The following is a 27,303-nucleotide window of genomic DNA, read 5'->3' as shown; positions in this document are numbered from 1 at the left end:
AGGACATGGGTCACTGGGGGCATGTCTTTGGGGTTTATATTTTGTCCCTGTGCCTCACTCACTCTGTTTCCTGGCTCTCATGAGGTGAGCAGCTTTCTTTCATCACACCTTTCTACCATGATGTTCTGCCTCACCTGAAGCCCAGAGCAATGGAGCTGGCTGATCATAGACCAAAACTTCTGAAACCATGAGCCAAAATAAAATCTCCTCCTCCAAGTTGTTCTTGTCAGGTATTTTGGTCACAGTGATAAAAAGCTGACTAACACTTAAGAATACTGTTTACTTTATTACAACAATAATGTCCTCAGAGTTTTCAACATGAAATAAAAATATAGATGCATGACTTTTCCTACCTGTGTTTACTAGTAAAATAAGCTCATGTTATCTCTGTCTTACAAAATGTGTCAGCAAGAAAAATAACGAGATAATAGCAAGCTATTTAATGTTACATCTTATAAGCAATCCAAGCATATTTTAAAAAATAAATGAGTTAAATAGATGTACAACAAAATTCTCACATAAAAGATGAACTTCCATACCAAAAAGTTTTGACATTCTTATCATGAAGAATGCTAAATTACAACACAGAGACTAACCCACATAATTATGGTTATCTTATATTAGACAAAGGTTTCAAAAACATACATTAGAGAAAAGATAGCTTCTTCAACAAATGGTGCTGGGAAAACTGGAAATCCATATGCAACAAAATAAGATTAAACCCCTATCTTTACCATGCACAAAACTCAACTCAAAGTGGATCAAGGACCTAGGAATTAAACCTGAGACACTGTGTCTATTAGAAGAAAAAGTAGGCCCAAATCTCCATCATGTTGGATTTGGCCCCAACTTCCTTAATAAGACTCCTATAGTGTAAGAATTAAAACCCAAAATTAATAAATGGGATGGATTCAAACTAAAAACCTTCTTCTCAGCAAAATAAACAATCTGTGAGGTGAATAGAGAGCCTACAATTTGGAAACACATTTTTACCACACACACATCAGATATAGCATTAATCTCTAGGATGTATAAAGAACTCAAAAATCCTAACACACACAACACACACACACATACACACACACACACACACACACACACACACACACACACAGAGACAAAACCCAAATAACCCTATCAATACATGGGCCAAGGAACTGAACAGACACTTCTCAGAAGAAGATATACAATCAAATCAACAAATATATGAAAAAGTGTTCAACCTCTCTAGGGATTAGAGAAATGCAAATCAAAACTACTCTGATTTCATCTCACTCCAGTCAGAATGGCAGCTAATAAGAATACAAACAACAATAAGGGTTGGTGAGGATGTGAGGAAAAAAGCACACTCATACATCCCTGGTGGGATTGCAAATTGGTGCAGCCAATATGGAAAACAGTATGGAGAATCCTTGGAAAATTGGGAACTACCATAACCAGCTATCCTACTCCTTGGTCTATATCCAAAGGACTTAAAAACAGCATACTCCACGGACACAGCCACATCAATGTTTGTAGCAGCACAATTCACAATAGCTCAACTGTGGAGCCAACCTAGATGTCTGTCAGTAGACGAATGGATAAAGAAAATGTGGTATGTATACACAATGGAATATTCTTCAACATTAAAAGAGTAGAATTTAATGCTAGGTGAAATTAGCCAATCTCAAAAAACCAAATGCTGAATGTTTTCTCTGATGTAAGGATGCTGATTCATAATGTGATGGTGGTGGGGGTATGGGAAAATTAGAAGAACTCTAGATAGGGCAAAGGGGAGGGAGGTGAAGGGAGGGGGCATGGGGTAGGAAAGATGGTGGACATCATTACCCTAAGTACATGTATGAAAACACAAGTGGTGTGACTCTACTTTGTGTACAACCAGAGATATGAAAAATTATGTGTAATATGAATTGTGATGCATTCTGCCCTCATATATAACAAATTTTAAAAAAAAGAATGCCAAGTCACACAGGGGCTGGGGTTGTAGCTCAGTGGTAGTATATATGAGGCACTGAGTTCAATCCTCAGCGCCACATTAAAAATAAATAAGTAGGGGCTGGGGATGTGGCTCAAGCAGAGCGTGCTTGCCTGGCATGCATGCGGCCCGGGTTTGATCCTCAGCACCACATACAAACAAAGATGTTGTGTCCACCGAAAAAACTAAAAAATAAATATTAAATTAAAAATTCTCTCTTAAAAAATAAATAAATAAGTAAAATAAAGATATTATGTTCATCTACAACTAAAAATAAAAGAAAGAAAAAGAATGCCAAGTTAAGCCAGAGCTCTCAGGCTTAGCCAAAACAACCAACCAACCAAACAAACAGAACAAACAAACCCATGAGAAGGTAGAGTAATTTTCTGTCCTTTATAATTTCTTATTACCAAGATACTAAAGCTATTTGGAACTTTTAGTTAATATGTTCTGGGCCACACTATGAATCATAATTTCTAGAAGCTTCCCTCCCCTTTGCCCTATCTATAATTCATCTAATTCTCCCATGCCCCTCCCACCACCACATTATGAATCAGCATCCTTAAATCAGAGAAAACATTTGGCTTTTTTTTTTTTTTTTTGAGATTGGCTAACTTCACCTAGCATTAAATTCTCCAACTCCATCAGTTTATCTGCAAATACCATGATTTTATTCTCGTTTAATGCTGAAGAATATTCCATTGTGTATATGTGCCACATTTTCTTTATCCATTCATCTACTGATGGACATCTAGGTTGGCTCCACTGTTCAGCTATTGTGAATTGTGCTGCTATAAACATTGATGTGGCTGTGTCCCTGTAGTACAATTTGTCAGATTTGCAGTCTATAGATTGCTGGTGTGACCGTTCAGAGTTGCTTGCTTCCTATTGTTCATTGGAAATTAAGGACACCAAGGGTTTAGAATTCTAATTAGCATATGTAACTAAGATTATTAGAAATTATAAGGGAAACAACTCTATGTGCAAAAATAAGGAAGGTAAGATGTGCTTCCAGCAAGCAAAAGCTATAAGGAATTAGGAGTCTGTGTTTTGTCAAAGGAAAAAAAAAGTATATTTGCCCTGAAATATAATGGATGGTTTTTCCAAAATGAGGAGAGGACAAATGTAGGACAAAAACCAAGTGAATAATAAAGTAGAGAATACTCATGGAAGATGAATCTTGTGAAAGGAAGTTTATGTATGATCAGGCTGGCTAAGATTAGAAGGAAATTATAAGTTTTCCTAATAAATGAGCCTTAATATCAAAAGTCTAATGTAAAATTAGAGTTTGGTCTTCTCTTTTAAGGATTTTCTTAGAATGTCTTAAGAGGGAATTGTGAAAGCCTTTTCTTTACCTTTTATGTAATTTGCCTAGGAAACAAAGATTCTGTGTTTTACCAAGATAATTTCCTGTAGTTTTTTTAAATTAGATTTTTCATCACTTAAGAAAACTAAGTCCTCTCTATTAAAAAAGGTAAGGTTTTTCTAAATCTATATAACTTTTTGTATTTACCTTTGAAGTTTTTAAATTTTCACTTTGATCAAATGAATGACTATTATATACAGTGATCTTTCTTCCTTTTTTGATGAAATGTTTTAAATCTGACATTTTTTATGAACTTCCCCATATCAAAGTTTAAATTAAATCCTTTTCATGATCTCCAATTAACTTTTGAATTTTCCTGATAAAATTTTAGATTTCTCAAAAGGATACATCCTCTCCTATAAAAAGAGATATATTAAATAAATTGGTCATATTTGATATATTATTTATGGAAATGATATAGGAAACGGAAATACTGTCAAGTAATAAGCTATACTAAACCTTCTTTGAGTTATATTTGTATGGTTGTGTTGTTAAATATGTATTTTAGAAATTGTATGAAATTCATAGTTGCTGAGGCTGACTTTGAACTAGTGAGCTTCCTGCTTCAGTCTCCTGAGCCACTGGGATTAAAAGCTTGAGCTGCTGCTTCTGATGCCATAGAAATGTAATATTCAAAAAAAATGTAATATTCTGATAAAAATAAAAAAAAGAAATGTAATATTCCTGGTAATAATGTAATAGTCATAATCCTAGTTAACAAACTGTTGTATGATCCAGAAACAATAGAATTCCCTGGTCAATTGCACCATTATTGTAATGAACTCTCATCAGATCTTTAAAGATAGCCAGTTTAAGACTTGTCATCATGGACAGTTAATTGTGTATTCTGGTACTTTCCTGATCATCTCTAAACCTAAAATGTTTTATCTCTGAGATGATTCATGAAAAAGACTGACAAATTCGGGTTTCTGAAGTTTAAGATCATATCATCAGACTGGGTCAGCATTCCCGGAACTCTAACGAAGAAACTAATGGGGCCATGAAACTGCCAACCCAACATTAAGTAGAACAAGAATCAATTAAATATCAAGGAAATGACTTGGTGGGTTTTCATGCTAAATGAGCCAGTACTGAAATTAAGGTATGCAATTTGAATGAATTCTATTAAGATTGGTCAAATTACCTACGATAACCTATTGAATTAACAATGCTACAGACCTGAATTGTTAAACAAAATTGGTAGTTAAGATGATGTAAATACAGTATTAATCATGTACTCATGGATCACTGGGATGGCCACCTGATCCTTCCTGAGCCCTTAAAACTCCCATATTAAAAGCCTTATTTTCTATAATAAGTCATTGAAGAGATAAAATGATCCAAAATGTGAAAAAAAAATCAATGAGCTGTTTTAAAAAATTGTTCATAACCAATGTTTGGTTCATTGAATCCATAATTCTAGTAAGACAATAAAAAACTCAGGCCAGACATTTCTGGCACTTGCTGGATCACTTTAACATTTACAGATGGATTCATTCAATTATCACCATTTTTTTCCCAAATAGAATCCTATGGGTTTATTTTAATTTTGAAATGGAATTAATACTACCATAATTAAAATGTAAAATTAAGTTGTTTTTAGTACATGTTCAAAGTTCTGCAATTATTACCACTTCCTAATTCCAGAACATTTTCAACACCTCCCAGAAAGAGATCCCATATCCACAAGCAGTTAGTCCCCAACCCTTGCCAATCACTAATCTACTTTCTATTTCTATGGATTTGCCTAGTCTGGACATTTCATATAAATGGAACCATTTACTTTACTTAGCATGATGCTTTCAAGGTTCACTTATATTATAGCATGTGTCAGAAATTCATTCTTTGTGTGTGTGTGTGTGTGTGTGTGTGTGTGTGAGAGAGAGAGAGAGAGAGAGAGAGAGAGAGAGAGAGAGAGAGAGAGAGAGAGAGAGATATCAGGGATTGAACCCAGGGCCTCGAATATGATAGGCAAGTGTTCTACTACTGAGCTATATCCCCAGCCTTTTTAATGTTTTCTTTTGAAGCAAGGTCTCACTGAGTTGCCCAGGCTGGCCTTGAACTTTCAATCCTTCTGCCTCAGTCTCCAGAGTAGCTGGGATTACTGGAGTGTGTCACTGTGCCTGGAACTCATTCTTTTGTTTGGAGAATAGTGAAAGGAATAGTTCATGGAAACCTTTTGTTTATCCACTCATCAGTGGATAATGTGCATTGGGGGTGTTCAAGTTTAGTTTAAAGATGTAATTATATAATCACATGTACTTCTATAAATGCATTCCTCACCTACCTTTTTCCTCAAATGAAGGAAAATCAGTAGTAAAATGAAGGGTAAGCAAACCAGCCAGCAGCCGGAACTTGGAAAAGAAAAAGCCCTGATTTTTAAGTTGTCAGTGAAAAATATGGCCAAGATTTTGTGTTCTCCTAGTTCAAAATGTCTTCTAATACTCTGAGATGAGACCATTCTCAAAGCCACTGATCTATCTACTGGAAAGTCCCTAGATCAGCAGAAAGGACCAAAAGTGACTGTCTGTCCAATGAGTAGTTTCAATAGCCTTCCAGAGACTAAGTTTTCATGGAAGTAACTGAGCCATCAAGAACACACAGGGGCTGAAGAGCACAGGAAAGGACTGTAGACCCAGCCCCTTCCCTGCTTTAAATGTACAGCTCTGATTTAGTTGTTTTATTTGTTGGAACAAATAAATAGAATCCATGCCCCGCCCCTCCCCAGAATTGGCATGCACTTGTCTAGACAGCTGTGGAATTGCTGGGCTGGGTCTGCATGGTGGCCATTTTCATGAGTTTTTCTGAGGAACCTTGATGGTGATAGTCTTCACCTCCTTGTAGGCTTTAAGCCCATCCTTCCCCAGCTTCTTCCTGTTGCCAGATTCTTCAGAGCCTCCAAACGGCTTCTTCCAGTCCACCTAGGAGCTTGAACAGAACAGCTAAAAAATGGCTCTGGTTTTTTATTTAAGGCAGTACATCAAAGGCAGGATAAGGTGTCAGTGGGTGGAGTCTTGCTTCCTGATATCTTGCAGTCAACAGGTTGATTGATATCTTGGCAAACCACATCCATCTGTGAGAAGGTGTGTGTCTATGTGGCTGCAGCAGGTTACCCTATCTCTGGCATTGTGCGGGACCTTTGGCAGAGCTGGATGGGAGTTCACATGTATTTGGGTCATCTCACAAACAGGAGTGCTTCTGTGAGTTCCTAGATACCAGACTTCCCCACTCAATGGCTTCCATACAGATCTGGTCCATGCACATTTCACAGATGGCTCCTGACAGTAGGTGAGTGATGATGTTGTAGGTGTTCTCCCACACTGTCCTGGCCTGGAGTGCCTGGGTAAAAAGCATGGCCTTGTCCAGGCCTCTGGTGAACATGGCAGCAGCCAGGCTGTACCTAGTGGTATTTGCCCTCTCTGTCACCTCTTTGATCTTCTTGAACTTGAACAGGGGCTGCACGCACATGAAGATCTCCTCCTTGGCAATCCTCATGACATCCTGCATGCCACCAAAGACAGTGGGCTTGATGGAGAAACCACGCTCCCCAAAAGTCTCCCTGCTGCAAAGAAGTTTTCCCTCTTCTTCTGGCCAAGCAGGTTGTAGCCCAGGATTTGTTCAAACTGTTCCTTGTCCACCGGGGGCCCCTACAGGGTGTCTAGCTCAAAGGGGTTCCCAACTTTCCTCTACTTGGCCTTCTCCACTGTTCTCTCGAGAAACTCATCATAGATGGATTCTTTGACAAAGGCCCAGGAACCAGCGCAGCAGCACTGGTCTGTGTTGAAGAAGAGGGCTTCGTGACATTGGTCCACAGCATGAGCCATGGCAGCATCAGCCAACAAATGCTGGGGTTTTTCCCACCCAGCTCTAGGATGACTGTCTTGAGGTTGGAATTGCTAGCAGCCTTCTGGATCAGGTGACCCACCTTCATGGAGCCAGTGAAGGTGTTTCTTTGTCAATATCCATAGGCTGGGCAATGGCCGCTCCTGCTGTTGGATCATAGCCCACCTCCTTCATGGGGGAGGCCAAATACAGGGCAGAAAGGGGGTCTGCTCTGCAACCTTCATAACCACACTGTTGCCTGTGGCAAGTGCCAAGGTGAGCTTCCAGCCCTGCATGACCAAGGCAAAATTCCATGGTACAATCTGGCCACAGACACCCACAGGCTTATGCTGCATGAAGCAGAGATGCTCACCATCCATGGCGATGATCTTGCCATGCCACTTGTCAGCCCAGCCAGCAAAGCAGCAGTCACCTTGATGACCTCATTCGGGTCCAAGGCATAAGACTCTTGGAAATGTTTCCCATTGTCCAAGGTCTCCAGTCAGGCCAAGTGGACACAACCCCTCTCCACTAGGTCAGCCAGCCTGGCTCACAGGCATCCATCCGGCACCCCAGGGACCCCAGACGAAAAGCCTCATGGGCTGCTTTCACTGCCCTGTCCACAGCAGCCACATGAGCAATGACCTCATCTGTGGTGGGGTTGACCGTGGAAGGTCTTCTTGCTGACTGTGTCTTGCCACTTGTTATGGCTGCGTGGATGTCTGGGCTCAAGATTGGGCTTGAGAGGACTGCTGCTAAGGAGTACGAGGCAATCCTGTCCTGGAGGCAAAGCACGCTGGGGTACCAGGAAGTGCAGCATGCTGACCACTCTGCAACAAGCCTGGGATCCAGTTCAGAATCAAGTCCAGGTTCAGATGAGATCTCTCCCAGGTCTGGTACTCAGCCCCTCCACACAGCAGACCCAGCCTCAATTACCACCTTTAATGCATATTTTCTGGTTATTCAGAAACTTTCCCATGCAGGAATGCTGATGCTATAATAGTAGCTAAAAAGTTGTTAGAAAATGTTTTCCTTATAGTGTGTTTCTGGAAAATCTCCAGTGATAGAGGTACTCATTTCATTGGCCATGTCATAAAAGAGTTAAGTATTATAAACACAATGGTATGAGGCAAAGCTAATCAAATAGATTGGATCCTCTTGGTCAAGGTATCACCAGTTGATGACAATCAGATCTACTCTCACTGCAAAACATAGATTAACCCCTTATAAAATGGTTATTGGAAAGTTTATCACTTAATAATAGAACCTGTATGTGTCTTCCAATTCTTACAAACTCTTGAATGACTCAAGAGTGTAAGGCTTTAATGAATTATGCCAAAGTGGGTTTTCACTAGGTTATGAAAGCCGTTTGTGACCCACCAATTGATGACCTGTCATGATCAAGAACCCAGATATTGGGATTTTGGTGATTTTTTTAAAAAACAATGCCAGAGAAAGTCTACCTTTGAACTCCATTGGAAGGGAGAATACCAAGTTTTTCTTTGTAGCAAAATTTCAGGATTTTGACTCTTTGATATACATCTCAACTCAGAAGGGTTCTTCCAAGTTCCTGAAACTATATACCTGTTGGAAATATTAAAGTAAACTGACCAGGAAGTTTTTCCCCAGAAGCAGATAACATCCTAGAACCAGAATCTTTTTCTAAGTTTGTGGATCAAAATCTCTCTATCATCCTGAAAGTCTTATCCCCCCTCGCATTGCTCCCCTATTTCCTGCTGTCCTAATACCTTCCCTTTCCTTGCAGGAAAATCTGTGTATGGCTTTAGCAAAGATCCATGCTCTAGAAAGAAACCAGAGCAATTGTTGGATTTACGGGCTAATACTCCAAAATACAAAAATATTCCACTAATGCCAATGCCTCTCTATGTTCCCAGTGAGTTGCTCTGAGACTCCAAAAGAAGAGTGGATGGCTATCTTTGATATTCTAGGCATCATCTGGCCGTGCATATTAGCCTGAATTTCTCCAAAAGCAAAATCTGAAATAAAAGCTTTCTGTAGGCAGTTTACTTAAGAATATTATCCTTGGGATCAAAAGTAAAGAAAAATAGAGCAAAGCAGGAAGAAAAGTGAGTTGGCTGTTGCTATGAGTGACTAGTGTTCAGACTAGAGGACTTTGCAATAAACCTCATCAAATGTATCTTAAAGATGTCTGCTTGGGGAATGAAAAAGGAAGGCTATACATTGGCTTCTAACTCCATTGGTCTAAGCCTTAGACTTGAAGAATAGCTCCATGAGCTTTAAACCTCCCTGTAATTTTATTGGTGAACACCAATTTTATAGAGTGATGGGCTTTATTGTGGTATAATCATACATGCTTATAGCATAGCTTGATCAAATTAATCTCCCAATATCTCTCCTTCTACCATCCATCCTCTGATCCCTTTCCTATACTTTAAGAGTCTCCCTTTTACATTCATGACATCCTCCCATTTTCTCCTTCTTCTAGCTCCTACATATGAGAGAAACTTGTGAAGCTTATCTTTCTGAATCTGGCTTATTTCCAATTATGATACTTTCCAGTTTCATCAATTTTCATGCAAATGACATAAAATTTCATTTTTTAAGGTTGAATAAAACTAGATTGTATATGTATATATACACCATATTTTCTCTGTCCATTCATCTGTTGACAGACACCTAAGCTGATTCCATAACTTAGATATTGTGAATTGTGCTCTGATAAACGTGAGTATGCATGTATCACTATAATCAATAATTTTGTAACCTTCCTATATTTTGGCTTGCACATATATAAAAGCAAAAGAGTATCAGGGATAGAACTAGAAGTATGTGTTACTGGGCCCAAGGCAAAGTACAATTAGATTGTACAGGCAACAACTGGTTGATATCTGTGCGAAAATGGTTGTCAAAAGCAATGACTTGAGAAAAAGAGATGTGGCCAAGAGAAGTGGTCATGAGAGGAGTCCAAAACAGCCTACTTCTTGTATGATTCAGAGTTATTCTTTCCCTCTGTCAAGTCCAACCCACCACAGAGTTCCCAGCCAAATGGTGAGGAGCTATAATCTCTGCAAGAACTTAGTACAAGACTATTAATATAATAATCTATGATCCCTACCAGTGCAATTTGCCCCAAAGCTGAAAGCAGTATTTATTATCTCTTAACACCATTATAGATGTCCCTCTTTCTATCAGCCAGCACTTTGATTGCTTTGGGTTTGTTGCCTGGTGGAGAGATGTAGTCCTTTTTCCCCTCAGACTCAGAGCTTTAGCTGCCCTTCTTGGGCAGTGGTTGCTCTAATTGCCTGTTCACTGTTATGATAAGGCATGGAAGCTTTGAGTTTCAGTCTTAGTCTTTCCAATACCATGACACAGAGGTAACTAATCTAATCTCTTCATGTCAATCAGAGTGAAATACCATCCTCTGCCAGAAATCTTTGCTGGTTGGCCCAGTGGTGCAGGATTCCCAAGGGTTCAGATAGGAGCTGTAGCTTCAAGTCTAGTAGTGTTATCTGGTAGAAGTATTCTCTTCCTCCCACCTGCAGGTGCCATGTTTTCTAATAGAAGAGAGAAAAAGGTTGCAGGTTCAGAAAATTCAAAGTGTATGAGTCATCGGGCATGATGGCTCTTGCTTCCCATGTGGTCCAAATACTGAGGAAATCATCCCTTGGCTAGTGCATTTGTCCTAGGGTGTGGTTCCTACGTTGGTGTATTAATGAAACTTTAATAGCCTTGCCAACGTTTTCTTAGGCAGTTTGTTTTGAGGTGTAAAAAAAAATGTGATAAGATCAATAAATCTTGTAGATAAGATCAGTAAATCCTGTACTCCTCTGCTGAGAAAACAGCACTGGACCAGCTGATAGAGGAAGGGATGTTTTTGGGTCCAGCTTCATTACCACAGAACCGAGAGGCAATATGGTCTCTAGCATATGGAACACAGTACTTGGAGTCTCTTAATTAAGAGTACTTTAATCCTATTTGGAAGCTGTGTTTGTTAGCTTTCTACTGCTATAACAAAATACCAGAGATAAATAACTTAAAAGGAGGAAAGTTTTATTTTGAATCATGGTTTCAGAGGTTTCAGTCCATGGTCACTTGTCCCTATTGCCTCTGGGCTGGTGTTGAGGCAATATTTCACTGTGGGGAGCATGTGGCAGAGTACATGGTGCCAGGAAGCAAAGAGAGAGAGAGAGAGAGAGAGAGAGAGGCGCCAGGGTCCCCATGTTCCCTTTAAGGGCATGCTCCCAATTATGTAACTTCCTTCCACTACACCCAACTTCCTGATGTTTCTACCACCTCCCAATAAAGCCACGGGCTGGCAACTAAGCCTTGAACACAAGAGACTTTGAGGGACACCCCAGATCTAAACTATACCAGTACCTCTCAGCTCCAAACCAAGCTTCCAGAAGGGAAAATCTCCAGGCCCAGGAAGGAAGCAAAGGTATCCAGGGATTCAGAAAGACTGGAGGTCAGCAAGTTGAAAAGTATTCTCATCCAGGGAATATTCTTGGGGAAGGGAAGAACCCTAGCTTTTTTATTTTTTTTAATGGAGGTCTAATGTAACATGCAATAAGTTCCACCGATATAAAGGGTACAGCCTGACAGTTTTTTTGCATGTGAAGCAACCCATGTGATCAACCCCCAGACCAAGAGCACATTTCTAGCACCCCCGAAGCCCTGGCCACTCCCCTCCCCATCAGCCCAGGGGTTCCTGCTATTCTGACTCCCAACATCATAGATTATTTTACTCATTTTTTATTTCCACATATAGGTAGTTCGGATATATGAACTCTTTGGTGTCTGACTGCGTTTGTTCATCATGGTGTTTGTGAGAGCCACCCACATTATTGGGTGTGTTAGATTATAACAGTGTTTAAACAAAAACAAAAATCAAACCCAAACAAAAAATCCCCCATCTTGCTTCCTAGACTGTGTCCAGTGAACATGTGTCTGGTTATAAGCATGTCTACATAGCTACTGTCCGCCATGTAGATTTGTAAATTTACTTCCAGGCCATTAGGTACCATCACTTTCCTGGCGGTGTGATACTTCCTCGTATGGGCCCAGGAACCTCAGGTGAATAGTGACATCTCTGAACCATGGGGTAGGTGGGGCTGGGCAGGCCTTGAGACATTCTGTGCCACTGATGAGTTTGGAATTGGCAGAGGGAGCTTACTTTAGTGTCAAGACCCACCAGGTGGGTGGAAAGAAGATGGGGACAGCTGGGACTAATGAGCTGGTCCTTTGGCCCCTGCCCAGGGCCTCAGCACCTACAGCTGCAGTGGGCTCCGCAGGTGATGCAGGGAAGTTTGCCATGAATTACTGAAGGACTATTGGCAGACTGCATGGAACCTAAGGTTAGGAAGCATTTGAGGACTGGAAAGGCAGGCACCAAGTTTCTTTCTCTTGTTTATTGTACAATATTCTCTCTCTCTCTCACCCTCTCTCTCTCTCCTCTTCCTCCTTCTCTTCCTACCCTCTCCTTCCCCTTCCACTCCTCCTCCTCCTCCTGCCCAGATCTCCACTCCCTTCCTTTTCTTAGTGTTTTCTACTTTACCACACAGCCAACAAAATGTGGCTGTTTCAACCCCATTCTCTGAGATGCCCAGGTGACAGGCTTCACTGAGTCTCTTTCAGTCTCAAGAGAGGGAACCAATGGTAACATCCATCCCCATGCCTTGGATCCATTGGGGTGTAGGCAATGAGGATGAGAAGCAGCTTCATCTAGTCATGGTCCCAGGGTTATGGGAGAAAGCATCTCTTAGAAGAGGGCATGGTTAGGAGAAATGATGGTGATTTTTGGTGCCTAGGCAAAGAAGAGCTGATAAGGGCCTGGCACTGAGAAAATTTTCCTGCTTCCTCAGGAGTCCCCCACTCCCTGAAGTTGACTATGCTCCAGCAAGAGCCTGAGGGCTTTCTCTGGACCTGGAATGGGATGGTGGAGGTTGTAGGGGAAGGACCAGTATCTGGATGGGAACTGGTTGACAAGACAGTGGAAATCTGCTGAGGTTCCATTGCTGGGAAGGGAGTGTTGGGCAAAAGGGAAGACCCAAGAAGGCAGACCTGAGCCTACGAGGGGACAGAGACTTTGGAGCCATAGAGACCAGGATTCAATTTTCAACTCTGTCATTTCGTAGACATGAAACACTGGGCAATCATTTCATCACCAGACATCAATTTCCTTACCTTTAAATTGAGATAATAAGGTAGGTGTTCAAATTATAGATAATGTTGCACGGATTGTGTTACTTTACAAGCTGGATATTCTTTTCAGTTCGATCTGCACAAATAGCTAGAGAGGTAGGGTGAGTGTCTGTCTGGATCTCCTGGGTTGCATGAAGGTGCTGGATTGAAAGCATATGATCATGGTGGGGAGAATCCCAGGCAACATCTTCCTAGGTAATAGTGCAGGCCTGGTACGGGGCTTGAGTGCCTTCCAAGGGCCTTCTGATAATGTTTGAGACTTTGAATTAGATGATTGGCTCACAATGCAAAATGAAAACTCTACAACTGAGATTTGTAAAGGTTAGGTCATCTTCAATTCAACTAACTCATAGATAGTATCTTCATTATTTTCAAATTGAAACTCTATAAGAATTATATAGGTCATAGCATGTTAGCATCAGAGTAGCTTTGTATTTGGTCTCTGCCACTTACTAGTTGAGTGGTTTTGTGCAACTCACTAAATCTTTCCATTCCTGCTTCCTCGTCTGTAAAATGGGAGTAGTAATAGTGCCTATTTCAGAGGGTTATTGTAAAAACCTTACTATCTGTCACATAACAAGTCTGGTTATTATTATATTTACTATATGATGGGGGCGAATTCTAATATGCTTGATATTAACTATGGTAGGGCCTCTGGAAGTTGGGTGTGTTGGCACATGCCTGTAATCTCAGCAAATCAGAAGGCTGAGGCAAGAGGATTACAAGTTTGAGGCTAGCCTGGGAAACTTAGTGAGACCCCGTTTCAAAATAAAAAATAAAAAGGAGTGGGGGCAAGCTCAATGGCAGAGTGCCCCCTTGGGTTGTTCAATCCTTAGTAAAGCAAAAAAAAAAAAAGGAAGAAGAGGAGGGAGAAGGGAGAAAAGAGAAAAGAAGAAGAAGGAGGAGAAAGAGGAGGAAGAGGGGAAGGAGCAGAGGAGGGAGGAGAAGGAAAGGAGCAAGCCTAAGTCTCATAAAGGTCTTAAAACAGCTCTGCTCATGTTTGCATTACTTTATATTTTTATGTAAATAAGATATAGCTCATATTGTAAACCACAGATGTGTGACTGCATCGTCATAAAAATTAATGGTTCTCTACAGGGTGACAATGTTTCCAGGGATATTTTGGAAATTTGTATGCCTCTTTCAGTTTGTTCATAATGAATACGGGCTACTGCTGGCATTTAGTGGGGCCAGACTGGCATAACAGAGATTCCTCCTGTGTCCTTCAGGACTTGTAAATATAGTGACAAAATCTAAATGAACCCAGTATTTAGTAGGTGAAAAATCCACTTATAAGTATTTGAGCCTCGGACTAATTCCACTGTACAAAAATATACAAAGGTTTTTGTTTGTTTTCTTACTAGTTTTATTTGCAAGGTTTGGTATGTACCAAATTTCTTAGGAAGAAACAACTACCTATATAAAGGAAAGATCGTTTGTTTTAGTTGGAACTTAACTGAGAGATCACCATTTTGAAAAACCACCGATGGCAATCCTGTTGGTTCAATCTGTGTGGATTGAAACTGTCCCCTTCAGGATAACTCTATGACAAAATGTCAAATATAGAGGAGAAGGGTGAACAACATTCAGTTGACTGTTAAAAACTTGGTTTTACCTGTAATCTCAATGGCTCTGGAAGCTGAGGCAGGAGGATTGCCAGTTCAAAGCCAGCCTCAGCAACTCAGTGTGAGACTCTGTCTCAAAATGAAATACAGAAAGGGCTGGGAATGTGACTCAGTGGTTTAGTGCCCCTGAGTTCAATTCCTGGTACCAAAATAAATAAACAAATAAATAAACTGAAAACATTAAAAAAAAACTGGTTTTATATCTGCTCACGTATAAACAACTGTCCAAGATTTAATGCAATTCCAATCAAAATCCCAATGGCATTCCTCATAGAAATAGAAAAAGCAATGATGAAATTCATCTGGGAAAAATAAGAATAGCTAAAGCAATCCTTAGCAGGAAGAGACAAGCAGGTAGCATTGCTATACCAGACCTTAAACTATACTACAGAGCAATAGTAACAAAAATAGCATGGTATTGGCACCAAAAAAAGACTGATAGACCAATGGTACAGAATAAAGGACACAGAGACTAACCCACAAAATTATAATTATCTTACATTAGACAAAGGTGCTAAAAACATGCATTGGAGAAAAGATAGCGTCTTCAACAAATGGTGCTGGGAAAACTGGAAATCCATATGCAACAAAATGAAATTAAACCCCTATCTCTCACCATGCACAAAACTTAACTCAAAATGGATCAAGGACCTAGGAATTAAACAAGAGACTCTGCCTCTAATAGAAGAAAAAGTTGGCCCTAATCTTCATCATGTGGGATTAGGCCCCAACTTCTTTAATAGACTCCTATAGAGCAAGAATTAAAACCAAGAATCAATAAATGGGATGGGATCAAACTATAAATTTCTTCTCAGCAAAAGAAACAGTCTGTGAGGTGAACAGAGAGCCTACATCCTGGGAACAAATTTTTACCCCTCACACATCAGATAGAGCACTAATCTCTAGGGTATATAAAGAACTCAAAAAGCTAAGCACCAAAAAAAAATAATAATAATAACCCAGTCAATAAACGGGCCAAGGACCCGAACAGACACTTCTCAGAAGAGGATATACAATCAATCAACAAATATATGAAAAAATGTTCATCATGTCTAGCAATTAGAGAAATGCAAATCAAAACCACTCTAAGATATCATTTCACTCCAGTCAGAATGGGGGCTATTATGAAGACAAACAACAATAAGTGTTGGGGAGGATGTGGGGGAAAAGGTATACTCATACATTGCTGGTGGGACTGCAAATGGAAAGCAGTATGGAGATTCCTTGGAAATCTGGGAATGGAACCATCATTTGACCCAGCTATCCTTCTCCTCAGTCTAGACCCAAAGGACTTAAAAACAGCATACTACAGGGACACAACCACATCAATGTTTTTAGCAGCACAATTCACAATATCTAAACTGTGGAGCCAACCTAAATGCCCTTCAGTGGATGAATGGATTAAAAAAAATGTGGCACATATACATAATGGAATTTTACTCACCAATAAGAGAATAAAATCATGGAATTTGCAGGTAAATGGATGGTGTTGGAGAAGATAATGCTAAGTGAAGTTAGCCAATCTCAAAAAAACAAATGCTGAATGTTTTCTCTGATACAAGGAGGCTGACTCATTTTGGGATAGGGAGGGGGAGCATGGGAGGAATAGATCAATTCTAGATAGGTAAGAGGGGAGGGAGGGAAAGGGAGGGAGCAGGGGATTAGTAAAGATGGTGGAATGTGATAGACATCATTATCCAAAGCACATGTATGAAGACACGAATTGGGTGTTGACATACTTTATATACAAACAGAGATTTGAAAAATTGTGATATATATGTGTAATAAGAATTGTAATGCATTCTGCTGTCCTTTTTTAAAAATCAACAACAAAAAAAACTGTCCACATGTCTACTGTGGACTTATTTAATAAACAGTGACCCTATCAAGATAAAGGGAAAGTTTTACAAAGAAATGTGTTTGTAAAGTTGACAGCATACCATAGAGTTCTGAGATTTAAAGAGAAGTTTGGAAACTAGAATTGTGAGTGATTGTTAAAAACAAACAAAAAAAAAACTATTCTGAGTAGAAGGTATAGTTGTTAATTTCTTTCAGAATGATATAAATGATTGCAGACTCTCTTAAGCAGCCTAATACTGTAGGAAAAAAAAAAAAACTCCTCAAATTGCAGGGAATGATAGGTTATTAGGATGATCAGGAAAAAAAAATCTTAGGATTTTAAAAAATTTCTATTAGGATGACCAGAAACATTGTACTGTTCTAGGAAAAATTGATGAGATGGTGAAAGCTGTTGAATGTTAGCTGTGTAATAAGATCCGTGGAGCGACTCTTCATTACTAATGGATGAGAGCCCCTGGTGGGAGAAGGAAGCTTTCCTGCCTTTATGGATAAGGTTAAGAAATGAAAAAAGCCACAGTGGAAATTTATTTCCAAAATTACTGACAATGTACACAAAGGCGTTGACAGACTTCAAAACCCTAGAAACTTATTTCATAGAAACAATAATTCCATTTTCTAATGTTATTATGTTGTCTGTGTCACAGATTGAGTCTCAACTAAAATTTGTTGGCAACATGAGTTTGTAGATCATTTAAAAATTAGCACCAGATGTTTAGGCACAATGCAAAGAAAAGCATTTTGTGAAAATTATGCATTATTTTATTTATTTTGGATACTTTGCTATGATTTAGCATTTTCACTGTTACTCTGGTACAGTCCCAGGTGATTCACCTTTAAGGGCCTAACTCCTCAAAGTCCTCTTTCATTCTCCTATTTTAGTTTCTTCTTCCAAGCTAGCCTCTAGCTCCCCCACCTGATGAAACAAATGATAAAGTTTGTTTATCATTATTAACCGTGAAATAAATAGCGTTCAAAAGGCAAGCATAAAACCAAGTGCAAGAAATAAAACCAAGAATTAATAAATGGGATGGATTCAAACAACAATCAGTGTTGGCAAGGATGTGGGGGAAAAGGTACACTCATACATTGCTGGTGTGACTGCAAATTGGTGCAACCAATATGGAAAGCGGTATGGAGATTCCTTAGAAAACTTGGAATGGAACCACCATTTGACCCAGTTATCCCACCTCAGTCTATATCCAAAAGACTTAAAATCAGCCTACCAGAGTCTGGGGTTATGGCTCAGCGGTAGAGTGCTCTCCTCACATGTGCAAGGCCCTGGGTTCGATCCTCAGCACCACATAAAAATAAATAAAATAAAGTTATAAAAAAAATCAACATACTATAGTAATGCAGCTACATCAATGTTTATAACAGCTCAATTCACAATAGCTAAACTGTGGAAGCAACCTAGATGCCCTTCAATTGATGAATGGGAAAATAAACTATGATACACACACACACACACACACACACACACACACACACTTACACACACACACACACAATGGAATATTACTCAGCATTAAAAGAGAGTAAAATTATGGCATTTGCAGGTAAATGGATGGAGTTGGAGAATATCATGCTAAGCAAAGTAAGCCAATCTCCCAAATCCAAAAACCGATTGTTCTCTCTGATAAGTGGATGCTGATCTGTAATGGGGGAGGGCATGGGAAAAATGGAGGTACATTGATTGGGCAAAGGGGAGGGAGGGAAGGAGAGGGAGCTGGGGAAGGAAAGATAGTGGAATGTGATGACCATTATTACCCTAGGTACAGGTATGACTGAACCTATGGTGTGACTCTACATTGTATACAATCAGAGAAAGGAAAAGTTGTGCTGCAATTGTGTACAATGAATCAAAATGCATTCTGCTGTCATATATACTTAGTTAAAATAAATAATTTTTTTAAAGGCAAGCATGTCAACTGTTCAGTTGCATTTTTGTGTTATTAATTAAAAAAACTTTTCTAGGAAGTCTGTACTATTAAAATTAAAAGGCACAAAGGTAAAAATATTGAAATATATTGTACATAACTATTGATATATCCAAATGAGCCAGTCCCAATTGAGTTACTGCCAAGCCTGTTCTCTTTGTCCTCCATTTTGCTCCCAGTACCTGTCCTGCACTAATACTTACAATAACACTGCCTGGGATTTTCCTGCAAGCACACTGTATATTTAATCAAGCACCTTCCTAGCAAACTGGGAGACCCACATAGGCACCCACCCTCTCTCTCCATCCATGCACAACACACACACACACACAAAGAAAAACACCAGACATTGGTCAGCTATTTTGCTTTGTTTGTTTGGGTACTGGGGATTGAATTCAGGGACACTCGACCACTTAGCCATATCCTCAGCCCTATTTTGTATTTCTTTTAGTAACAGGTCTCACTGAGTTGCTTAGTGCCTTGCTTTTGCTGAGTCTGGCTTTGAACTCTCTATCCTCCTGCTTCAGCCTCCCAAGCTGCTAGGATTACAGACATGCACCATCATGCCCGGCAATGTCCAGTCTTTAAAGCACCATGAGCCAGACATGTCCCAAACATTATCTGTAATCTGAACACTTTCCTGTAGGATAAATGTTATCACACCTCAGTTTGAGGTTCAGATTTGAGAACTGATGTGAGTCAAGGGACCAAAGTGAATCTTATTGTATTAGAATATGTTATCTTGGAGGTTTACTGAATATTATCATCAAGGTCTAAGTACCAGAATACATACCTTGAATGAAAATTAATATTTTGAGACAGGAAATATGATTTCTGGGGTATTTCATCATCACTTTGTTCTGTGTCACACAGAGGGAATTTTTTTGGACACTACTCTTATCAACGCTATTCTGAGAATATTACTCTCTTAATTTTCCTCTTTGATAGTCTATAATTTGCTTAGCATGTTATTCCTGTTTCTATTTCTTCTTATAATATAATAGTGAGCCCAGTATGTTATTATATAACACTACTTTTAATTTTGATCTTATCCATAGCTGCTATCTTTCATTCTTCTGTATTTTTCTAAGAAGACACTTCCAATATTATCACTTTGAAATCCAAACTGTATCTCATCTATTTGGAAGACTGAGGCAGGAGGATCACAAGTCTGAGGGCAGCCTCAGCAACTTGGCAAAAGACCCTGCCTTGAAATTTAAAAATGAAACAGGCTGGGGATGTGGTTCAGTGGTAAAGTATCCATGGGTTCAATCCCAGCACATGACACACACACACATACACACAAATCCAAACTGATTCACATAACCATTTAACTATTCTAGTAAAGTTGTGCTAGGTGATTTACAAGAGGAAACATTATTTTATTATGAATCATTTTATTTCTTCTTTTATTACAATTAGGATATGAAAGGCAACAGTCTCTGACCTGAGAGCTGGCCTGATAGCAAAGCTGTGATGTTTTCCTGTTGCACGTAAACCAGTTCACAGAACGCCAATATCAGATAAGGCTACTCTGTGCCAGGGGTGGCTCTAGGGAAGCACAAGAATACTCTACAAGGATGTCTGAACATAGACAAAACATGTGCATTCTCCACCAAAGAGATGGCCATATTCTCCTGTCCTGGATCATAGGAATGACTGCTACTTTTTTACAATTGTCATTTCAGCCTCTCTCTAAACTTCCATTCTTCTAGATAAAATGCATTCCAATACCCAAGCATAGAACTACTTCCACAGTCCAATCCATGAAGCACTGCTTCCATGAACCTTTTCAGAGTTCCTTAATAAAACACCTAAGTCCTGTGATTAGACCCTCTACGGAGATGCTCTGCATTTCCCCACGGTGTGCATTCTCTTTCCTATCAATGAATAGTGAACTTGTCAGTTACACGTGTTTTCCTGAGGGTCTTTGGCTGTGAGTCAGAGAAGAGTGATGTTTTTTCATTTATGCATGTAGGTAGATTATATTATCTATGAATTCCACTTCAAGATAATAAATGGGCCTCCAGAGCCTTTTTATTAAAAAGGGAGTATTGAGTTTAGTAGGATCACTGATAAAAACTTTCTGATAATGACTTCACCTATGAGTACATTGTGGTGTGTTGCTGTGTTCACATGTAAAGTTCACAAGCAAATGTAGGTTGTGCATGGAGATATCACCTAAATGATTAGTGCCATTCCCACTCACAAAACTGCTCCAAACTAAATACATAGCGAATTATTCTACTTTGCAGCTTAAGAAAAATGACTGGCAAGGGCCTCCTGCAAATTGATCTTGTCCTCTGGCCTTGATCCCTTTTGTCATATTGGGCACTGTTATTTGGACATTAAATTCTGTTATTTCCATTTAGGACACTCATGTATCCCCATCATTTGCTTCTCAGATGTGTGCTTTCCTTCTGTCAGCACATCTGGTCTCTCAACCATCCTGCCAGAACTGACTGTTAAATTAAATAAGTAGTCAAAAGTGTTTTTATGTGGAATGAAATTGCCACCCTTTCTTACTCTTCAAAACTTAGCTACTAAGAAGAGGGAAAGGGCACTTAGGGAATTTTCAGGAGCCCCAATGATTAAGATAAATAATGTTTTATAAACTAAAAAAAGTTCAGCAGCTTGTGTAGGCATTGTTTGCCACTCCTGCATACCTTCCAGTGGTGCGTGGTGGGAGGGCAGTTTGTGGAAGAACTTTTGCTTTTAATAGTGTGTGGGAGATCGTTTTGGTCACTAGAACTAAAAATCAGTATATGATTTAATAAGTTCACTGTTTATTTTCTATCCAACTATTTCCCTGCCTCAGGTTCTGGCAAGCTGGGAACTTTTTATTGTTCTCTGATGCCTCCCAAGAGCTTAGAAGAAAATAAATTTATTGCACGCATTATAGACTTAGAAAAAAAAAAAACCCATCTATCAATTGACATTCCTTCATCTATCCTCCTTCCTCCACATGGGATATGGGAACCTCCCAGCCCAAATGACCAGGCTACTGTGGAAAAAGGAATTACCTGTTGGGGCCCCACTGCAGAATGCAGAACGCAGAACGCAGAAACGCAGACTTCCCCTCTCTCGGCCTCAGCACCGCGTTGGCAGCCGGTGCAGCAGAACAGGCGAGCACACCTTGTCGAGACCTTGCGGCCCCGGGCAGGAATGGAGATGTCGGGGATGTAGGGATGTAGTGCGATCAGAACTGCGAAGATGGTATGCATTCCTCCCTTTACCCCCGCCCCGCGCGCTCCAACCAACTTGAGCTCCCTCTTCCAGGGTTCTGCGCCACCAAATCCCTGAAACCCCCTCCTGGGCTTGCGTAGGAGCTCACCGCCTCGCGGGAGGGGGGAGCCAGAAACCTACCCCCCTTTTATATTTTTATTTGTAGATGGACACAACAACTTTATTTTATTTATTTCTTTTTATGTGGTTCTGAGGATTGAACCCAGTGCCTCATACGCGTGAAGCAAGCGCTCTACCACTGAGCCACAACCCCAGCCCTAGAAGCCCCTTTTTAACAGGAAGGTGGCAGAGGAGGAGCGTAGGGACATAGCCAGGGTCAGCCTGGCAGAACTGAGTTCTTTCCAACTTCATGCTTTGATTACAAATTTGAAAAAAACAAAAACAAGCGCATTACCTGTATCCTTTCTTTTTACATGATAGAACAATCAAGAGTAGGGGGTGAAATGAAAAATCAAGTGTCCCTCCAACTCCCCACACCTCCAGAGCCTGTCCCAGGACATTAATTAAGGACAGGTTGATTTGCAAGTCTGTGAGGTTGTTGCAACACAGCGCATTGCATCTCAGAGATGTTCTTGGGTTCTGCGTCCTTGAAGAAGTTTCAAAAGTGAGGTTAAGAGACTGTTTCCAGGAAGGCGGGGTTGAGTGCCCTGTGCAGCAAGGGCGTTAGGTGTTATGAAAGAATTGCAAGAGGAGGGAAAAAATGCGGCTTACCAAGAACACCTTCAGCCACAAGGAACGGGAGGAGCCATCTCTGAACTCCTGTGGAAGCCTGAAGGCTGCCCACAGCATTAGGTAGCAGGGGAAGGGTAGAGAAGAGAAGGGCTAGGCGAGAGACACCTGTGGGAATTCGGACAGATGCCTGGGTGAGGCTCTGAGGTGTGGGGGACCATGAAATATGGATCGTTATTCTTCCTGTGGTTCCTTTTGTATTCTTTTTTTTTTATTGGTTGTTCAAAACATTACAAAGCTCTTGACATATCATGTTTCATACATTAGATTCAAGTTGGTTATGAACTCCCATTTTTACCCCAAATACAGATTGCAGAATCACATCTATTACACGTCCACATTTTTACATAATGCCCTATTAGTAACTGTTGTATTCTTTAACAGCTCAGGAGGAGAGAGGAGATTTGATTTCCATTTTCCATCTGGTATATGATAAGGCACTCAGTTGCCAGGGCTGATGGACTAAATTGCTAACAATATAATGTGCAGTCATCAAATAAAAAATAATGGTTGATGTGATCCAGGAATTAATGTCTAATCCCGCCTTATCAAGATACTGGTAAAATCCTTAGCTGGGTATGTCTTAGGGGGAAGTACTTCCACTTTTCATTTTTGTTTTCCATCCTCCAGTCTATTCTAAGACTTCAGGAATGCAGGGGCCCAGGAAGCAGCTTGGGCAACACTATGGGGCAATGCCAGACCAGTTCCACTTGGTCTTGAGAGCCTTTCCTTCCCAAAGTCCCAGGGATATCTTTCTCAGGGAAGTGAAGGGGGAAACGGAGAGTAAGAAAGGAGAAAAGAATACTGGAGAATAAGAAAGGAGGCTTTGTTGGCTACTCTCTTTTTTGACAGCAATCCAGTATTTGGTTTCTGTGTTAGAGCATGCTCCTGACTTTCCTTCCTTTTCCCTGTCTGCTCTTTCTTGGTCTGCCTTCTAAGTGCTGCTGTTCCTTTTCACACTCAGACGTGGTGCCTCCTAGAGTTTTGTTCTAGGCCAATTTTGCACCCTCTGGACCTGCAGGACTTCACCCACCTTCATGGTTTTAATGGCTGTGCACTTGCTTGTGACCCCTGGACCTCCCTCTCTAGCCATACCCTTCTCTTGAATTCCAGACTTGTGCAACTAGTTATTTGGGGGACACCTCAAATATTGTTATCTCCACCCAGAATTCATCTCTTCTCTTTATCTTCCTGTCTGGTTTTCATGATCTCCTTTCCTCTCAGTTGCCCAAGCTTTCGCTGCTTCCTCTATAGACCTTCAGCAAAGGATCTCATCAGGACCCATTGAAATCAGCTCTCCAATCCCCATAATTTTCTTTTTCCTCTTATCTTGCCACCATCACCTATAAGCTCCTGCTTCCAGGTTTGTGCTCCCCTAGGCCTCACTCCACATGGAGCTATTTTCTAAAATAGATATGTGATCAGTACTTCAGGACAAATGCCAAATTCCTTAAATTGCCTAGAAGGACACTAACCCTGGTCTGCCTGCCTATCTTCATGGTTACTATCAAGCACCAAGGTCTGATCATTTGACTTTGTTTTGCTTCTTTGAAACTGTATGTTCTCTCTGGCCTAGGGGTTTCCCCATGGTCCTTTCCTGTTGCCCAGATATTTCTCCATTCCTCTTCCCCTAGCCATGCTCATTTTTTCTTTCTTTCTTTCTTTCTTTCTTTCTTTCTTTCTTTCTTTCTTTCTTTCTTTCTTTTTTTTGTATCAGAGACTGAACTTGGGGGCATTTGACCACTGAACCACATCTCCAGCCCTATTTTGTATTTTATTTAGAGACAGGGTCTCACTGAGTTTTCTTAGCACCTTGCTTTTGCTGAGGCTGGTTTTGAACTCATGATCCTCCTGCCTGAGCCTCCAGAGATGCTGGGATTACAGGTATGCGCCACTGTGCCTGCTCCATGTTCATTCTTATGGTCCCTGTGGAGATATCCCTTTTTAAGGGAGCTTTTCCTGATTCCCTTGTCTGGCTTTGATGCCCCTCATTACAGCCCGTGGAAGACTGTAATGAGGAATGGTCTTTCTCCTCCCTCTGAACTGTAGTGAGTTGAAGGCAGGGATGCTGGTATCTGGGTCACTTCATTAACAGCTCGGTATTACCAGCTCTCAGTATTACCAGCTCAGTCTTGGGTTCTTTTGTTCAATTTAAGACAGAGATTGCAATGAGGCAATACCAACTGAATGAGGCTTTGTTGAGACTTACGTTTGAGCAGCAGGGAGATAGCACATGGGATTGGGTTCCCAGGCTGGCTTCCCTAAGAATGCAAGGAGTCAAGTTTATATAGACAAAAAGTAGGCTTGCCCAGATGCACAGACAGATGTGGTACATGATCCCAGGATTTCTGCAGATGTTTTGTCAAGTTTTTTTGTCTTCAGCTTTGGGATCTGCACCTGATACAGCAACATGATCACATGCATTGGGTCAGTTTGCATTCAGCTGGTAAAAAGTTCTTACTACCACTGCCCTAAGAAGGTAATATTTCAGTCAAATTCAGGCATTTTGTGTGTTCAGGGTTGTGGGAAATATTTGGTGAGGCATCAGCAGCTCATAAACCTGGTCATTGGTGGAAAAAAATTTTTTGAAGTCATCTTGTGTCAAGGAGGAAACCTTGGTGGGGGAAATCAGGGCCCTCTCTGCTCTGTCTCAAATTCATTATTCTTAGGGCAAAACTCTGTGCAATTAATAGATAATAAATATTGAGTAACTCCTTGGGTGAATTAATGTAAGAATTCATTAAATTAGAAATAAGACCAGCCAAATGAGAATAAGCAAAAGTTATTTATGTGAAGTTTGCTGCAACATGGGAGTCAGCCACCATCAAGTCAGCATGCATTTTGGCAGAGACTAGAAGGTGGGCAGAGGAGTAGGAAAAAGGGAAGGCTTCAGGCACCCTGATTGCAACCCATTGGCATGAGGAAGCTATAGGCAGGTTAACTAGAAAAGAGCCTCCTATATGGTTAGTTAGGGTGCCTAATTGACTTTCTTTGGTTGGTCCTAAGTTGGAAATGGTGCAAAGATTAAGAAAACTGTTAGTTATTATTAATTAAGTCCTCACTGTTTGGAACCAATTGTGGAGGTTATTGTTTGGTTTCCTAAATTTGTTACTAGAGATGGCTAGGTGACTTTCTTTAAGTCTATGACTTGTGTAAGTTTTAGGTAGCAGGCTTGCTTCTGGGCTGGCTATGATTGATAAGGAGTTGGTTTTCTGGGCTGGTTGTTGCAGATTATGGGCAAGAATTCTATTTTTATGTTAGGGTTTGGTCATTATTTGTCTGTATATTCAGTCTCTGAACTAATACTTATGGAGAATCTACTGTACATCATGCTCTCTATCAACTGTTGTATACACAGTGCTTCATTTATTTCTCTTGGTACCTCTGAGAGATGAATATTAATTAACTAAAACAAATTTGCACTCGAACAAATAAGTTTGGCTTAACAGTGGCTTCCCTTTGTAATGATCTGCGACTTACTTATGTTAAAAAATTGTAACCTAACCTAAGCATATACCTTTGTAACCAAGTAACTGAGTCTTAACCAATCATAGCACTTACATTTAACAGCCAATAAGAGGTTGAATACTGCCAAAACATGACTATAGAAGGTAATTGCCAACTGCAACCAATTAGGTTGTTTTGGTATGTCAACTCTTTTTCTCTAGCTATAAATATAACCTGTATATGGTTCCAGGTTGCATTGTGAATCATCTTTGGTCCGGAATGCTTCCTGGTTCTAGAACCCTTTTTTCTTGCTTGAGTAAATTTTGCTAATTAACTGGTCTCCATTTTTTCTTTGAATAATGTTACCATCTCTGCTTAACCCTGATCAATTCCTCTTTGGAAAGTCATGCTATCTATGATTCCTGTCTTCTGAAAGTCCTTGGTGCATTATGATCTCCCCTAAAAACAGGGATTCTCCTTTGGTCTATGGTTGCCATCTTCCCGGCATGTCATTGTCCCTTTACAACTCCTTCCCACACACTAGTCTCCCAGTTCTCGATTTCTTCATCTTTAGGATCTTCACCTCTAAACCTCTTGACTGTTCACTGTTTAGTCACCAAGCATATCCTGGGCTCCTCACCATTAGGAAAGGCCTCACCTTTGTTGTAAATCCTAACATCCACCCTGTGACTGAAATAACTTCCCACCCTTTTGGCTCTCCCAGACAGTAAGTGTTGGGGATGGGAGCACAAGGTAGATTTCAAAATACTTTTCAATATTTTCTAAGATGTGTAAAATGTAAAACATTAATAAAACCTTTTAAAACCCTCTAAATGTTGATTTCTTAATCTTTAGAAATAATTGCCACTTATCTGCACACCCATACCTCTCTCCCACTAGAGAGAATGTGGTGGTGGAAAGGGAGATGACCAGCTAGGAATATGTAGTTAGAGTTTATCGTTTTGGAAAGTCTCCAAAAATTATAATAAACACAGTTGATATAAATCACATCTAAGTGGCCATGTGCTGATATGCAGGGTATGATGATTAATTTTTTTGTCAACTCTGCTAGGGTTGTGCTTCCCAGTTCTTTGGTCACACATCAGTTTAGAT

At 40.2% G+C, this 27,303-nt stretch overlaps 1 pseudogene; it reads right to left on the bottom strand.

The window, feature by feature from the left end:
* Window positions 1–6,133: 6,133 nt before the first annotated feature.
* On the bottom strand, window positions 6,134–21,992 carry LOC113183093 (aldehyde dehydrogenase X, mitochondrial-like; annotated as a pseudogene).
* Between the last annotated feature and the right edge of the window lie 5,311 nt (window positions 21,993–27,303).

This window comes from Urocitellus parryii, chromosome 2 (genome assembly GCF_045843805.1).
Source record: "Urocitellus parryii isolate mUroPar1 chromosome 2, mUroPar1.hap1, whole genome shotgun sequence".
Classification (NCBI taxonomy): domain Eukaryota; kingdom Metazoa; phylum Chordata; class Mammalia; order Rodentia; family Sciuridae; genus Urocitellus; species Urocitellus parryii.
Note: the sequence above shows the minus strand (reverse complement) of the source record. Positions and strands in the feature narration are given on the sequence as shown.